This window comes from Bos grunniens, chromosome 16 (assembly GCF_055505025.1).
Source record: "Bos grunniens cultivar Pamir isolate PY7600 chromosome 16, Bosgru_T2T1.0, whole genome shotgun sequence".
Taxonomy (NCBI): Eukaryota; Metazoa; Chordata; class Mammalia; order Artiodactyla; family Bovidae; genus Bos; species Bos grunniens.
In genome coordinates, this window is record NC_141180.1 from 43,309,522 (window position 1) to 43,327,924 (window position 18,403).

Below are 18,403 nucleotides of genomic sequence, written 5' to 3' on the forward strand. Positions count from 1 at the left end.
AGGAGCCCTGTCAGGTTCCTCTGTCCATGGGATTTCCCAGGCAAGAATACTGAAGGAAAGTTGCATGGCTCAAGGTAACCTGGAATTAAGACTCGCCTCCAGGTCCTCCCCACCATTCTAGGCAAAACAAAGAACTCTCTCACCCAAAGGAAAAATAGACATTAGGTTGATTACGCCCAGCTCCAAGCCGGCCCAGCCTTTGGCCCATCGCCAGAACTCCTTGCCCCAGCCGTTTAAGGGATAACTACTCCCAGCAACCTTGGAGAAGAACAGGCCCCCTTAAGACAGTAGCGTTCTACATACATGCCTATATATACTTACTTTTTTCTTAGATAAGTGCAGTAGCTTGCTAATCTGACTGCTGCCCCTTCTCGCCTCATTAAAGGTGATCTGTTCCTGTAGAGTGCCAGTCTCATTCTTTTTCTGAACCTCGCCTACTCTACCTCCATACCTTACAAATACTGGAGTGGGTTGCTATTTCCTTCTCCAAGGAATCTTCCAGACCCAGGGATTGAACTCCCATCACTTTCTTTGGCAGACAGATTCTTTATCACTGAGCCACCTGGGAAGCCCACACATAGTAGGCAGCTTCTAAGACGGCCCCATAGATCCCCACCTTATGATTGATTTTCACACTTCTCTCTCTTCTTTCCTGAGAAAAGGATAGACTTACTGACTCACTTCTAAAGAATAAAATACAAGTGGAAGCAATAGGATGTCACTTCCAAGATTAGGTTATAAAAAGACTGTCCTGGACATTTTCCTTTGCTCTCTTCCTTGCTTGCTCTCAGGGAAGCCAGCTGCCTGCTGTGAGCTGCCCTAAGGAGAGCCCCACATGACAAGAAACTGCCTCAGTGCAACAGCCTAGGAAAAGCTAAATTCTACCAACAACCATGAGTGAGCTTTGAAGATCTTTCCCCAGCAACCTGATAAAAAGCACTGAGCCAGCTAAGCCGCACTTAGGTTACTGACTCACAGAAGTAAGTGCTTCTTTGAAGCAGATAAATTTTAGAATAATTTGTTACAATGCAGCTGTGCTGTCCTTAGTCATTCAGTCATGTCCAACTCTTTGTGACCCCATGGACTGTAGCCCACCTGGGTCCTCTGTCCATGGGCATTCTCCCAGCAAGAATACTGGAGTGGGTTACCATTTCCTTCTCCAGGTGATCTTCCCAACCCAGGGATCGAACCCAGGTCTCCCATATTGCAGGCAGATCCTTTACTGTCTGAGTTATAGGGAAGGCCACAATGCAGCTAATGGAGAGCTAAGTCACACATTGTCAGTGGAATTCTTTTAAGATTTGGGATCTAACCATGGCAACCCACTCCAGTGTTCGCCTGGAGAATCCCATGGACGGAGAAGCCTGGTGGGCTGCAGTCCATGGGGTCGCACAGAGTTGGACACGACTGAAGCGACTTAGCAGCAGCAGCAGCAGCATGATCTTTCTTTCAGTTTAATGTATGTGTTAATCTTTTAGTGGGAAAGGAACTAAGGATTCCATTTGTTTGACTTCTTTTTCTTCATTTCCCTGTGCTTCTATATTCCCATTTCCCCTCTCCCCACCTCAAGGGGCAGCCATTCGATTTCGATGGGATTTTTCCCATCCCTGGCTTCAGGAATTGACTAAACTGCAATCTCAGTTATCCATTTTCCCCTTGCCACAGTGTGTCGTTCATGGATGGGTACATGATCCTGTCCTGAGCCAATGATGTTCCCCCAGCTCCAGTTTTCATGTGGAAGTGGGCACATTATCTAAATCTGTTACTAATGCCAACTTGAGCCAGGCTTTCTGTGCTAGCAATATGGAATCTTATCTAACACAAATATCATCCTGCCTCATTTTTACTCAATTCTCATGAGGACAGAGATAAAGTAGATGATATTAAACAGAACAGGGAAACTTCAAGTGAGAGTATTTCAAGGTATTAAGAAGGAAGGCTCTTAACTATAATTCAACATATTTGACTAAGTTAGAAACTCATTTCCACCACTTACATATCTGGAAAAATTAACAAATTCTTAGTCTTTCTGAGCCTCACATTTTTCTTGGGCAATATGAGAGTAATAATAATAATATATACCTCATATGATGTGTATTGTAAGAATTAAATATACTACATGTAAAACACCTCAGTGCCTGGAACACACTCCATGTTCAATAAGTGCAAGCTATTATCATTACAATCTTTGGAGGAAAGTTGATAAGTTATGCATCCTAAAAATACTTTCTGTCATCTGGCTCTTTCAGGGTTATATTTAATGTGACATTGTCTCTTAGTGTGAAATTTCACTGTATATCCAGGAGATTTTTTGCACTCTAGGCATTTGAAAGATGAAAAGAAACCCAAATTAAACATGCTATTGGAATTCATTCATCTATCCAACAGAACTTTCTGTTGTTGTGGGAAAAACTAAGCAGCAGAAGAAGAAGACTCAGGGAAACTCCTTTGTTACTTGACTTGTCAATGCATCTAACAGGAGGCAAGTTCTTAACCTCAACATTTTAGTAGTATTTTGATAACAGCTCAAATATTGAAAAGGTTAGAATGTATGGTCCTAGGAGGAGACTGGCAATCACTGACTCCAGCTACTCAGTATTCTTTATTTAGCAATTGATACTAGCAAGTTTCTCCATCTTCCAGTTCAGTCAATCACTCAGTCATGTCCAACTCTTTGTGACCCCATGGACTGCAGCACACCAGGCTTCCTTGTCCATCACCAACTTCCAGAGCTTACTCAAACTCATGTCCATCGAGTTGGTGATACCATCCAACCATCTCATCCTCTGTCCCCTTCTCCTCTTGCCTTCAGTCTTTCCCAGCATCAGGGTCGTTTCCAATGAGTCCTTCACATCAGGTGGCCAGAGTATTGGAGCTTCAGCTTCAGCATCAGTCCTCCCAATGAACATTGAGGGTTGCTTTCATTTAGGATTGATTGTTTTGATTTACTTGTAGTCTAAGGGATTTATTAGCATAAAAATAGCTTAAAAAGATTTCTGAAGCAGAATACAGAGTCCCTAAACAAGCCTATTCACATACATTAAGTTGATATAAGATAGAGATAATATTGCAGTAGAAAAAAGATACTTTCAATAAGACCCATGATGTTGGCACAATTGGGTCCCCACCTCATATCCTACACAAACTAATTCCAGGTGAATTGAAGACATAACTGTGAAAAGCACAATTCTATTTTTTTTTTCTTTTTTTTTTTTAATTTTATTTTATTTTTAAACTTTACATAATTGTATTTGTTTTGCCAAATATCGAAATGAATCCATCACAGGTATACATGTGCTCCCCATCCTGAACCCTCCTCCCTCCTCCCTCCCCATACCATCCCTCTGGGTCATCCCAGTGCACTAGCCCCAAGCATCCAGTATTGTGCATTGAACCTGGACTGGCATCTCGTTTCATACATGATATTTTACATGTTTCAATGCCATTCTCCCAAATCTTCCCACTCTCTCCCTCTCCCACAGAGTCCATAAGACTGTTCCATACATCAGTGTCTCTTTTGCTGTCTCGTACACAGGGTTATTGTTATCATCTTTCTAAATTCCATATAATGCATTAGTATACTGTATTGGTGTTTTTCCTTCTGGCTTACTTCACTCTGTATAACAGGCTCCAGTTTCATCCACCTCATTAGAACTGATTCAAATGTATTCTTTTTAATGGCTGAGTAATACTCCATTGTGTATATGTACCACAGCTTTCTTATCCATTCATCTGCTGATGGACATCTAGGTTGCTTCCATGTCCTGGCTATTATAAACAGTGCTGCAATGAACATTGGGGTACACGTGTCTCTTTCCCTTCTGGTTTCCTCAGTAGAATGGAACTGGAGGAATCAACCTACCTGACTTCAGGCTCTACTACAAAGCCACAGTTATCAAGACAGTATGGTACTGGCACAAAGACAGAAATATAGATCAATGGAACAAAGTAGAAAGCCCAGAGATAAATCCACGCACATATGGACACCTTATCTTTGACAAAGGAGGCAAGAATATACAATGGATTAAAGACAATCTCTTTAACAAGTGGTGCTGGGAAATCTGGTCAACCACTTGTAAAAGAATGAAACTAGAACACTTTCTAACACCATATACAAAAATAAACTCAAAATGGATTAAAGATCTAAGCATAAGACCAGAAACTATAAAACTCCTAGAGGAGAACATAGGCAAAACACTCTCTGACATACATCACAGCAGGATCCTCTATGACCCACCTCCCAGAATATCGGAAATAAAAGCAAAAATAAACAAATGGGACCTAATTAAACTTAAAAGCTTCTGCACATCAAAGGAAACTATCAGCAAGGTGAAAAGACAGCTTGCAGAATGGGAGAAAATAATAGCAAATGAAGCAACTGACAAACAACTAATCTCAAAAATATACAAGCAACTCCTACAGCTCAACTCCAGAAAAATAAATGACCCAATCAAAAAATGGGCCAAAGAACTAAATAGACATTTCTCCAAAGAAGACATACAGATGGCTAACAAACACATGAAAAGATGCTCAACATCACTCATTATCAGAGAAATGCAAATCAAGACCACTATGAGGTACCATTTCACACCAGTCAGAATGGCTGCGATCCAAAAGTCTACAAATAATAAATGTTGGAGAGGGTGTGGAGAAAAGGGAACCCTCTTACACTGTTGGTGGGAATGCAAATTAGTAAAGCACAATTCTAAAACTCTTTGAACAAGTTACAGGACAATATATTTATGATACCAGGGTAAAAAAAAAAGATATTTTTTAAGATGCCAAAAACATAAAGAAAGAGAGCTAATTAATTTAACTGAATTAATATTTGAATAATGAATTTCTGGCCATCAAAAATACATGAAGAAAGTGAAAAGTCAATGAACAAAAAAATATTTAGATCATCTATAATCAACAAAATTTGTGTGATAAATACCTGAATAGTTCCTGTAAATAAGTAACAATACAAACAATCCTATAGAAAAATGGAGATTGCAAAGTATATTCCTGTTCAGTCCCTAAGTTGTGTCCGATTCTTTGTGATCCCATGGACAGCAGCATGCCAGGCTTCCCTGTCCTTCACTATCTCCCAGAGTTTGCTCAAACTCATGTCCATTGAGTCAGTGAAAACAAAAAATAGAGAGAGACATAGAAAACAAACTTATGGTTACCAAAAGGGAAAGAGTGGAGGAGGGATAAATTTGGAGTGTGGGAGCAACAGATACAAACTACTATATATAAAACAGATAAGTAACAAGGATTTACTGTATAGCACAATAAACTATATTCAATATCTTGATATCTTGTAATAATCTATAGTGAAAATAATCTAAAAATATAGATACATACACATATATAACTGAATCATTTTGCTGTATACCTAAAACTAACACAATATTGTCAATCAACAACATTTTGATTTTTTAAAAAGTATATAGAATTGGGGCTAAAACAAGACTGAAATAAAAGTACCTGGATCAACATTCCCAATTCCAATCCAGGGAGGTAGATCTAAAAGACTAAAATAATAGGCCAAAATCAGCTGAATTAAATTTAGGATAAAATCAATATATTTTATTGTATACAGGTTTTAATGAAAATTAGTGCTGAGAATACAGAATGAGTAATTATTGCTTGATAAACTCAGTGTATCTTTGTACTAAAATAGACTTTTAAGTAGACTTTAAGCTTAGAATGAGACAGTAGTGTGAAAAATGGTAGAAATAGGTTTTAATGAGCAGACCACTAGCTCTCACGTCATTCTATACTTATAACCTCATATGAAGTGTTTGCCTCTTTCTTTATCCTATTGTGTTTAAAAATCAGGCACCCAATCAAGATTATCCCTGATTATAACTTGGAAATCATTAAGAGAGTTTACTACCCTATATGGGGTTTCCCAGCTGACACAGCAGTAAAGAATCCACCTGCAATGCAGGAAATGTAGGTTTGATCCCTGGTTTGGAAAGATTCCCTGAAGAAGGAAATGGCAGTCCACTCCAGTATTCTTGCCTGGAAATTTCCATGGACAGAGGAGCCTGGTGGGCTATAGTCCATGAGGTTGCAGAGTCAGACATGATTGAGCACACACGCATATACATTACCCTAAATGTGCTTAGAATATATGGTACAAGAGGAAGTTTGGATAACTATTTTCATCCACTGTAGTGCTTCATATGGTACAGAAAAGCTGTCCATTGGGCATATGAACCAATTCGATTCAAGGTCAACAATCAGATTTCAACTTAACAGTCATTATTAAACAAAAATGTGGCTTAATGTAAATGACCTTCACAGCTGAAGAAATATTTAAACTCATAATTTTCAGGTTAAATCATACAGTTAAACAGACAGAAAGGCTGGAGTAGCCATTGAAGGACTCCTTCCTGTTGTACTGAGGAGGAGAGAATTTAATTGGGAGGCTTGGTTCTAATTAGGGGTTTGATTCCCCTAGCATTTAGATTTAAAAAAATACATTCACATCTCTAACTAGGGGAAATATGCTTTTACCTAAAACATCTGTGTGTGTGTGTGTACTTTTATCATTTCTCATTTATGTTAATTTAAGAAATTATAGGGCTTCTCGGGTGGTCCACTGAAGAGTCTACCTGCCAGTGCCGGAGATGTAGTCTCCTCTTGATCCCTGGTCTGGGAAGATCCCACATGCCACAGGCAGCTGGGCCTGCAAGCCGGCACCCTTCAGCCCATGCTCTGCAACAAGGGAAGCACGGCCATGAGAAGCCCATGCACTGCAACTGGAGAGTAGACCCGGATCACTGCAACTAGAGAAAGCCCAAGCACAGCAATGAGGATCCAGCACAGCCAAACATTAGGAAAATTCTCTTTTTAATTAAAAAAATTATAAAACATTCAACTGCATTTCAAATTCTCCTTTTAAAATATAACAATGCTTGATTTCACATAATTTCCATAATGCAATATTTCAATATGATTTCCAATAGCTAAAAATGCACACATAAAACACTATCTAGGCAAATTAATTTTTGCACATTTTCCCTAATTAAAAGATATCAGACAATTATTAATAAAAGAAAATCAGATTATCTTTTTTTTTTTATCTTAAACAATTAAGAAGTATGATGAAGTCTCAGGTTGCTATCTTAATATTTCAGTTTTCCCTTCAGTGTATCAACTCCTATTTTCCTTTTCAGTAGGAAGGAAGATTGAGGGAAGAGGTAGGAATGTGAGTTGAAATGTAAAGAGAGTAAGCCTTATCAGTACTACTCAGTTTCTGTAGATAGGGGCAGAGCATGATGAGGTGAACAAGCAGTGGGGCTCTGGCCTTCCCCACTCACATCTGCCAGAGGGGTAGATTATAATTTTTATATAGAAGAATTCTGCATAGATTTTCACTTGAAAATTCAGTGTTCTGCCCCCATCCTTTCCTTTCATCCTGTGCATGTGTGCTAAGTTGCTTCAGCCATGTCTGACTCTGCAACACCATGGACTGTAACCCGCCAGACTCTTATGTCCATGGGGATTCTCCAGGCAAGAATACTAGAGTAGGTTGCCACGCCCTCCCCCAGGGAATCTTCCCAACCCAGGGATCGAACCCGTGTCTCCTGCAGCTCTTATATTGTAGGTGGATTGTTTACTGCTGAGCCACTAGGGAAGCCCTCCTTTCACGCCTCCCCTTTAACTGATATCTTTGCTCTTACTCAACTTGTCTTTGGCTTTCTCCTCAACAATGTTTTCATATGTATATAGCCTCTACAATTACCCTACTGGGCATTTCACAAGCTAAATATTGGGATAAATATTCTATTCTCTTCTGTTTTATGGAGAGGGAAATGGCAACCCACTCCAGTATTCTTGCTTGGTAAATCCCATGGACAGAGGAGCCTGGCAGGCTACAGTTCAAGGCATTGAAAAAGAGTCGGACTCAACTCAATGACTAAATAACAAACTGATTTCAGCTGAAACTGAACATGTATCAGTAGCAGGTATAAATTTTTTAAGAGCTGTAAGTAAAAGAATATGCTGTCCAACCCACAGTATGTAATACAAAATAAAGTTCCATCTGTTTTGTCTCTCAATTTCAATCCCTACCTGCCCCGCTCCCTCTCTTTCTCTCCCCAGTGTCCTGCCACCCCTCAAGCCTAGAAACTTGTATTCATGGTGTCCTTTGGATAACCCGGTATTGATAACAGAGTTTCTCAAAGTGTGAACCTCATCCAGTGAGCTTCAAAAACTTCTGGGGCGTTTATTTGTTCCAACTAAAAGCTGGAAAAAAATAGATACTTTCTTCTCTGCCACAGTTATGTTTTTTATTTCCTCATTTACTGGATTTTGAAAATTCAGCCTTATGGAGATTTACAAAACAAGCATTCATGTTACCATCAAATGTTAACAAATGTTTTATTATGCTGTATAAGATTTAGATTTGTTTATCTTTCTAAGAATTAAACAGTCACTCAAATACAGTTGGGAGCTCTTCCCTACCAGGATTGCTCCACTGCCTTTCTGAGAAAATGAAAGTGAAGCTGCTCAGTCATGTCCGACTCTTTGCGATGCCATGGACTGTAGCCTGCCAGGTTCCTCCATCCATGGGATTGTCCAGGCAAGAACACTGGAGTGGATTGCCATTTCCTTCTCCAAGAGATCTTCCTGACCCAGGGATTGAACCCAGGTCTCCAGCATTGTAGGCAGATGCTTTACCATCTGAGCCACCAGGGAAGTCTGCTTTTCTCAGAAAACACATGCCAATTTGAGATATGTATCCTTCCTATCTAGGTGTTTGTATTTTCAGGATATATGTACTTAGACATAAATTGTCTTGCTAATTTTTAAATGGATACAAGTTGGTATTCTGCAATTCACTTTACTGAGTCAACTATACGTTCTTGATATTTTATCCAGGACATTACATATTCAGTGCACAATGGGGAGAGGGGGAGCCAATACACACACATTCATTCATTCATTTTAACTACAATATAGTATTCCATTATATAACTGTACCACTTTTAATCTTTCCTTATTAATGAACATTTAGGTTGCTTCCAATCTTTTACTTTACCACCATCTTTCTAAAAGCCTCCTGGTCAACTCCAGAAAAATAAATGACCCAATCAAAAAATGGGCCAAAGAACTAAATAGACATTTCTCCAAAGAAGACATACAGATGATTAACAAGCACATGAAAAGATGCTCAACATCATTCATTATCAGAGAAATGCAAATCAAAACCACTATGAGGTACCATTTCACGCCAGTCAGAATGGCTGCAATCCAAAAGTCTACAAGCAATAAATGCTGGAGAGGGTGTGGAGAAAAGGGAACTCTCTTACACTGTTGGTGGGAATGCAAACTAGTACAGCCACTATGGAGAACAGTGTGGAGATTCCTTAAAAAACTGGAAATAGAACTGCCTTATGATCCAGTAATCCCACTGCTGGGCATACACACTGAGGAAACCAGAAGGGAAAGAGACACGTGTACCCCAATGTTCATCGCAGCACTGTTTATAATAGCCAGGACATGGAAGCAACCTAGATGCCCATCAGCAGATGAATGGATAAGAAAGCTGTGGTACAGATACACAATGGAGTATTACTCAGCCATTAAAAAGAATATATTTGAATCAGTTCTAATGAGATGGATGAAACTGGAGCCTATTATACAGAGTGAAGTAAGCCAGAAAGAAAAACACCAATACAGTATACTAACGCATATATATGGAATTTAGAAAGATGGTAACAATAACCCTGTGTATGAGATAGCAAAAGAGACACCGATGTATAGATCAGTCTTATGGACTCTGTGGGAGAGGGAGAGGGTGGGGATATTTGGGAGAATAGCATTGAAACATGTATAATATCATGTATGAAACGAGTCGCCAGTCCAGGTTCGATACACGGTACCGGATGCTTGGGGCTGGTGCACTGGGACGACCCAGAGGGAGGATAGGGGAGGGAGGAGGGAGGAGGATTCAGGATGGGGAATGCGGGTATACCTATGGTGGATTCATTTCAATATTTGGCAAAACTAATACAATATTGTAAAGTTTAAAAATAAAATTAAATTAAAAAAATAAAAAGATGCCCAAACTGAAAAAAAAATAAAATAAAATAAAAGCCTCCTGGTGCACAGGTATGAGAGTTGCTTTGGAGAGTGTGCTCTAGTGGAATTCGTGGGTTGTAGACTATGCACTGGAGAAGGCAATGGCACCCCACTCCAGTACTCTTGCCTGGAAAATCCCATGGATGGAGGAGCCTGGTAGGCTGCAGTCCATGGGGTCGCAAAGAGTTGGACAGGACTGAGCGACTTCACTTTGGCTTTTCACTTTTATGCATTGGAGAAGGAAATGGCAACCCACTCCAGTATTCTTGCCTAGAGAATCCCAGGAATGGGGGAGCCTGGTGGGCTGCCGTCTATGGGGTCGCACAGGGTCGGACACGACTGAAGTGACTTGGCGGCGGCAGCAGCAGCAGCAGCAGACGATGCACTTCTTTAACTTTGCTAAACATTGCAAAGCTGCTTTCCAATGTGGATACAGACATTTATCATCCACCAGCAGTGTGAGACTCTCAAATTCCCTATATTCTTCCTAAACTTTGTGATACTTTTTAAAAAGTTTTTCTAATTTGCTTTTATGGGCATTTCACTAATTTTCTGGTTTAGTTGCTAAGTCCTATCAACTCTTTGCAACCTCATGGACTGCAGCATGCCAGACTTCTCTGTCTTTCACTATTTCCTGGAGTTTGCTCAAACTCACTGATAATACTGAGTAAACTTATAGAGTACATAAATTATTCCAGGTATTATTCTATGTACCTCTTTGAGAAGGTTCTTCTTTAAATTCCCACTCTATAGATCAGAAAACTAATGCATAGAGAGGTTGTATAATATGCTCAAGGTCACAGAGTTGATAAATTGTAGGATTAGGAGTTTGAACTTAGGTAGCCTATCTCAAAAGTGCATTCTCTTAAGTCTCTGCACCAATCACGGAGGCCTAGGAAGTCATTGCTAAGGATGTCAGGACATTAAAGGTCCTTCCTTCTGTTTCTAGGGTATATGCTAAGTCACAATGCAAAGAGTCAGTTGTGTCTGACTCTTTGCCACCCGATGGACTATAGTCCACCAGGCTCCTCTGTCCGTGGGATTCTCCAAGCAAAAATACTGGAGTTTCCTCCTCCAGGGCATGGTCCCAATCCAAGGATCGAACCCACGTCTGTTATGTCTCCTGCATTGGCAGGCAGGTTCTTTACCATATGTGTGTGTGTGTGTGTGTGTGTGTGTGTGTGTGTATCCCCTAGATGCTCTTCCCAGGTGGTTTTAGTGGTAAAGAACTCCCCTGCTAATACAGGAGACATTGAGACATGGGTTCCATCCCTGGGTCGGGAAGATCCCCTGGAGGAGGGTATGACAACCCACTCCAGTATCCTTGTCTGGAGAACCCCATGGAAAGAGGAACCTGGCAGGCTATAGACTATAGGGTCTCAAAGAGTCAGACATGACTGAAGTGACTGAGCATGGATGTATATATATACATATATATATATATATATCCACAAATATTTTTGTATTTTCTTTTTATCTCATTGCTGGATGTTCCTTCACTGAGATAGGAGCAAGGGGAAAGAGTGAAAAACAAACAAACAAACAAACTTTGTTCTTGCATGAGCAGATGTGGTGACACTGACCAAAGATGATGGCGAAAATTTCTCCACGTACTCGGGCGGAAGGCTGAGGCCAGCCTGCAGTTAACCTTGGATGGAAGCGCATTCCAATGCCTGGAACAGCCTATCATGAAGAGAGAGGAATCTGTCCCTTTGCTGCCAGTTGTCCCATGCCCAGGGAAGTTGGAGAAAATGCTACAGGTCTTGATCTGGCTCTCCCGACCACTGCCCACCCACTATGACTGAACAGAGAAATGCGCACTAGGCGGGTCCGGCTGCCCTGTGCTCCAATGTTGGCAGCCGCCCCACTGGACTGTGCAGTTGTCCTAGGCTCAATATGAGCCAGAGCCAGTGCACTGAATTTGGACTGTACCCCACCAGGCTCTTGTGTCCATGGGATTCTTCAGGCAAGAGTACTGAAGTTTCATTTCCTTCTCCAGGAGACCTTCCCCACCCTGAGATCTAACCCCACATCCTGCAAATCTCCTGCATTGGCAGGCAGATTGTTTACCACTGAGCCACCTGGGAAGCCCTTGGGTCTATATATTAATCAGCTAATCCCATAGGATGCCATGGTATAAGCTCCAAATTTTCATTCTGGCTTTGAGTTCCCTTTTTGTTTCTGGTGCCTAGAAATTTCCACATCATTTTTAAGTACAAGAAAGTATTTTACATTTTTAGTTGTTGTCTTAGCTCAGATTGCTATTAACAAACTACCACAGACTGGGTAGCTTAAACATAGACATTTATTTCTCACAGTTCTAGAGGCTGGGAAGTCCAAGGTTAAAGTGTGAATTGGTAGACCCATTCTCTGTTTCCAGTAATTACTATTCTATCATTTAATCAGTATTATTGCAATTTTCCATCTCATATTATTTCAATGAGGTTCTTCTGTGAAAGAAGAAAAGAAATATCTTCAGTTGTACAAGCTGCCCCAGGCCCTGGGAAAGCAGACATGAAATGGTGAGATGGCCAAAAGTTGTCACTGGGGACTAAGGATTAGAACCTGGTCAAAGCAGCAAATAAAAAAAATTTAAAAAGCTCTTAAAGGAACCTGACAAGGGAAGCTTAAATCTTATTTAAAGGGTTGGGTTATACTAAGCCTTGAAAAATTCAATCCTCTGGAGGACTATATCTCACTAAGAAAGCTCCATGTAAGTTTATCATGTATCCAACACCTAGACATTGGACCTTGGAGACCACTAGGATAATATTTCCTCTGGATTAGCACTGAAGCTTGGAAGTGACATTTGTACGAGGCATACTTTAAACTCCAGGGCTTTTCCGATTACAAAATGATAATTCTGAAGGGAAAAAAGTGCTTACTGCAGAGAGAAATGGCCATGATTTATATGTTTTGGACGGTCTTCCTTTTTCACACAGAATAACTTCTTAGACCAAGTGTGTTTTGCTTTTACTTTTGTTTTTAACTAATGCTGTCTTTTGATTGATATTAAGTGTAGAGCATATTTGTTTTAGTGTGTTTTTATTTTTACAGTTCCACCATTCCTAAAGAACGATTGTATAAATGCTAGTTACAGGTGACACTGGCAATTAAGCTGTACACACACCACAGAAACATTTCTATGAAATGCCAATGTTAGACCAGGGCAACCTCTGAAGCTTCACTGACTGGTCCTCTGTGCAGACTCAATGGATCACTCTCCAACTGCTCTGGCTCTCTGATGAAAGCCAGACAAGAATAAAGTGAGGCTGAAATGCTGTCCCTCCTTTACTCTTGGTGCATCTATCAAGATCTCTGGAATCATTGTAAAAACCTCCTATCGTTCCAGTTATAAAGGGTGCTTTGAATGAATTAAATACCTAGTGACAGCCAAGGTCATAAACTGCTTGACTCTCTTGGGTCATTTTTCCGGGCTGATTTTAATCGTATTTTGGCCAGCATGTTATGCTTTGTGCAGTTGTGAATACTGATGGATGCAGTGACATGATTTAAAATAACATGTCTCTCTATTGGCACTTGCGTGTGTACATCCAGGGTATCTAGAGAGTAAGCAAGACAGACTTGCATTTGAAGCCAGATGAAGCCTTCTAACTTTTGTTCCATTTCTTAACTGCCCAGGCTGGATTCCTAATTGACTCATCTCTTTTATAAATCTGTGAAACTTGCCGGAGTGGGACTGAGTAACAGATTATAACTAGATCACAGCAAATCCATCACTTCTGGTAGAAAAACAACTCCTAGACTTGCTGACGAGGTCAGTAAAATCATCATTATACAGGGAATTCTTCCCTCTCTAACCTAAGATGAAACTTGAAGCCAAATGTCAGAAGCCAAGTATCAGAAGACAATAACATTTTTACACCCCCATATATTCTATAGAAAGAATTAGAAACCTGGTGTGAAAAAATTCCTGGCTTCACTTTGCTAATCCATTCTGTGTTCACCTTGCTTTTTCTTTCTTTTTTTTCATCACTTATTCCCTATTCCTAGGCTCACCTCCAACACTTCTTTTATCTGGATTTTGAAAGTTTTTATTAAGATCTGAAAGGTATAATATGAAAGTTTTGCACACACTCAGAGCAGTCTAATCACATTTTTTAAAAGTTAGAGTACACACACTTTTAGAATTGGTGGTTCTTTAAAGTTAGACAACTCTAGAACCACATTTAAAATCGGCTTTAGCTGAAGTGAGCCCAGAATAATATAAAATTAATATTCAAGTACAGTGATTGACATCAAGATTCTCATTTTGAAGAGCCACATGAGGCAGTTATTAAGAACTCAAGGAAAACCAACAGAAGAGCACATATACAGACCTCCTGCAATTTTGTTGAATGTGGTACATGTCACTAGATGGAAAAAGAGCAAGTTTTAAAGTTTAGAGCACTAATAATCTGGAAGAATCATGGAACTTTGGTGATTCGATAGGATCTAATATAGAATGAAAGTCAGTGGCTAAACAGACAGTTCTACACCCATGCATCATTTTAAAACAATTTTTGGAGGGAATTTCCTGGTAGCTCAGGGGTTAGGACATGGCTCTTTTGTTTCCAGTACCCAAACTTAATCTTCAACTGGGGAACTAGGATCCTGCAAGCTACATGGCACAGCCAAAAGAAAAAATTTTTTTAAATAATGATTTTTTGATCACCTACCTTGATACTGTACTAGGCCCTGAGGTCAAATAGTGAACAAAACTAATCTCAGTCCCTTGTCTTCATGAAGCTTACAGACTAGCGCAAGCAATAGAAAGTAGCCAGGTAATCACAGGCTTGTGAAGCAAGCATCTCTCTGGTGAGTGCTAAGGAGAGAACCTCCCAAAGGTGGAGATGGTCTCTTTAGGGAACACTGCCCTGAGAAAGTCACCCCTGAGCTGAGACCCAAGGAATAAGCAGGAGTTAAGGAGAAGGGAAAGACAGATGCTTCTCATTAAAGTAAATTGGACAGTGTTTCTGTTTTTTTGTTTTGTTTTGTTTTTGTTTTTAGCATAATTAATCTATTTAATAGTTTTAAGGACCAGGACTAGAAGATACTAGAAAAAGCAGTGTTAACGAGTGGTAACTTTTTTCTCCCCCTGAGCTTTACTGATGTGTTGGTGGTGGTGGTTTGGAAGCTCAGTCCTGTGGGTCTTTTTGGTGACCCCTGAACTGTAGCCAGGCTCCTCTGACCATGGGATTTCCCAGGCAAGAATATGGAATGGGTTGCCATTTCCTTCCTGGGTCTCCTGCATTGCAGGCAGATTCTACACCACTGAGCCACCAGGGAAGCCCTTACTGAGGTCCAATTGACCAATAAAAATGGTATATTTTTAAGGTGTACAGTGTGATGCTTACATATATATATATACATTGTGAAATGTTTATTAATTAACATATCCTTCACCTCACAGTTATCTTTTTTTTTATAAGAATGGTTAAAAATCCACTTTTTGCAAACTTAAAATATACAATAATTTTTTTCTTTTTTTTTTACTGTGCTTCACAGCTTGTGGGATTTTATTTCCCTGAGCAGGGATTGAATTCAGGTACACTGAATCCTAACCACTGGACCACCAGGGAATTCCCTACAACACAATGGTATTAACTATAGTCTTCTTGTTATACATTTGAGCGCCAGAATTTATTTATCCTGAATATCTGAAACTTAAATTTTTTATAAATCAAAGAAACCTGCTCAGGCCCCTTGCCTGGTCCTATTTCCAGGCTCTTTCCTCCACTGTTAGATGTGGCTTTGATCATGGAGATAATTAAGCAAAGAAAGGAGGAAAAGCATTCCAAGAAGAGGGAACAGCTTGTGCAAAGACCCTCTGGCTTAGATTGCAAGAAGCAATCTGTGCAGAGCTTTATAAACTGTGTCAAAGACTTCTGTCAAACCTAAAAATGCAAAAAGCCATTTAGCACATCTTAAGCAGAAGGGAAGAAGGTGGAGACGGGGCTAACATAACCAGGTTTGCATTTTGGAAAGATTATATTTTATCTACAATATGGAAAACAGATGGAAGGAGTAAAATGATGAAAAGTTTGATTGTATATATAACCTCTGCCTCAGAAATGTTTCTAAAATGAATGGTCTCTGTCACATTATATGGAAGAAGACTATAATCATCAGTCCTGTTTATTCATTCGAATGGCATTTACTGTGCACCGACTCTGTGCTGATTTGGAAGTGGGGCTGTATGCATAACACAATAGATGAAGTTCTGTTCCCTCCTAGAGCCTAGGAAATAGACAAAATATAAAGGCAAATAATATAGCTTGTTAGAAATTGAAAATGCCACAAAGAAAGAAAAACAGAGCAGGATAACATGATTTGGAATCAAAAGAGAGGAAAATGACATGTAGTTTTAAACGGGATAATCAGGATAGTTTTCCTTTACCAGGTGAGTTTTAGTAAAGACTTGAAGGAAGTGAAGGCATCCGCCTTGCAGATGTCTGGGTGAAGAGCTTTCCTGGCCAAGCTGCAGCCAGAGCAAAAGTGGTCATGTATCTGGCCTGTTTATATAGCAAGTGGGTGGCCAACGTGCCTGGAGCAGAGTAAACATGGAGGAGGACAGTAAAGATGAGAACAGGGAACACAGGGCCTGGAAGGACACTGATGGTGCTCAGAGTGAGGACGGAAGACATTGTAAGGTTTTGAACAGAAGAGTCTCATGATAGGACTTCTTTTTTTAATTTATTTTAAAAATAATTTTTTTTATTTACTGTGTTACAAACTTTACAATGTTGTGTTGGTATCTACCATACAACAATGCAAATCAGTCATAATTATACATACATCCCCTCCCTCTTGAGCCTTCCTTCCCTCCCTGACCCTAGGTCATCACAGAGCACCAGGCTGGGTTCCTTGTGTTATACAGCGACTTCCCACCAGCTATCTTTTTTACACATGGCAGCATATATATGTAAATTGGTATTGATGAGCCTATTTGTAGGGAAGGAATGAAGATGCAGATACAGAGAACTGGCTTGTGGACACAGTGGGGGAAGGAAAGAGGGACAAAAGGACGTCTTTTTTTAAAAGGATCACCCTGATGCTACTTTGAGAATGTACTATAGCCAGGCGAGACTGGAAGCAGGGAGACTACTTAGGATGTTTCTGCAGTAGCCAGGTCAGAGATGAGGATGGCTCAGACCATCATCGGGGCTTCCTAGTGGCTCAGTGGTAAAGAATTGCCTGTCAATTCAGAGATGTGAGTTCGATTCTGGGTCTGGAAGATCCCATGGAGGAGGAAATGGACATTCACTCCAGCGTTCTTGCCTGAAAAATCCCATGGACAGAGGAGCCTGATGGTCGACAGTCCATGGGGCCACAAAGAGTCGAACATGACTGAGCACGCACACACCACACCACAGACTATCATCAGACTTCTGAATGGTAGCAGTGGCAGCTACATAGCAATAACAGGAAGATTTACAAAATTGTGAAAAAATATTATTTCAATTCTAAAATATGAATATTCCACCAAACTATCCATTATGACATGTAGGAAAAACAATGACATTTTTTTGACATGAAAGAAGGTACTAAATATTACCTCCCATGTACCATTTACTAAAAGAAGATACTAAAGAATGTGCTACACCAAAATGAGAGTGTAAAACCAAGAGGGAGACATGAGACTGTTGATGCTAAATGAGATAACACTCTTACAATTTTGACTGTGTAAAGAACACAGCAGTATCATGGATGTTTTTTCATTTATGATCTTTTTCTAGCTCAACAAATAAACTTCAGAAGTATTTATAATTTTCACCCCAAAAGACATGTCCATTTGAATATTATTTGAGTAATATTACTGAATATTATTATTATTTGAATCTTATTTCAAGTCAAAAATTGGAAGGAATATAGTATATATAATAGGACGCAGTAATAAATTCTATCTGGGTGTCTTTAAGATTTTCTCTACAAATAATGCTTCTAAGAAGTTTTAAATGAATAACATAGTAAGCAAATTTATACTTATGATTGGGCAAGAGTAAAAAAGTTGAGATTTTTGTAAACTTCTCTGATCATCATTTTATCAGGGTGAGTTTTATGATATGGAGATTATCTCTTTTACATAAATGTGAAGAATGAGGGGGCATTTTCCCCTTTTGGTTTTCCTCAGTTTTTTTCACTGTTAGGAAGACCTGAAATTTTTAAGGTTAAAAATTGAAATTCTATTAATACTAAGAAAAAAAGAAATTAGCAGACCCCTGAAGCTCAAAGTTTATATTATAAAAATTAATGGGCAGAACGTGATTATTGAAAAAAAAAAAAAGAGCAATGGGGCATGAAGTATTTTGAATCTACA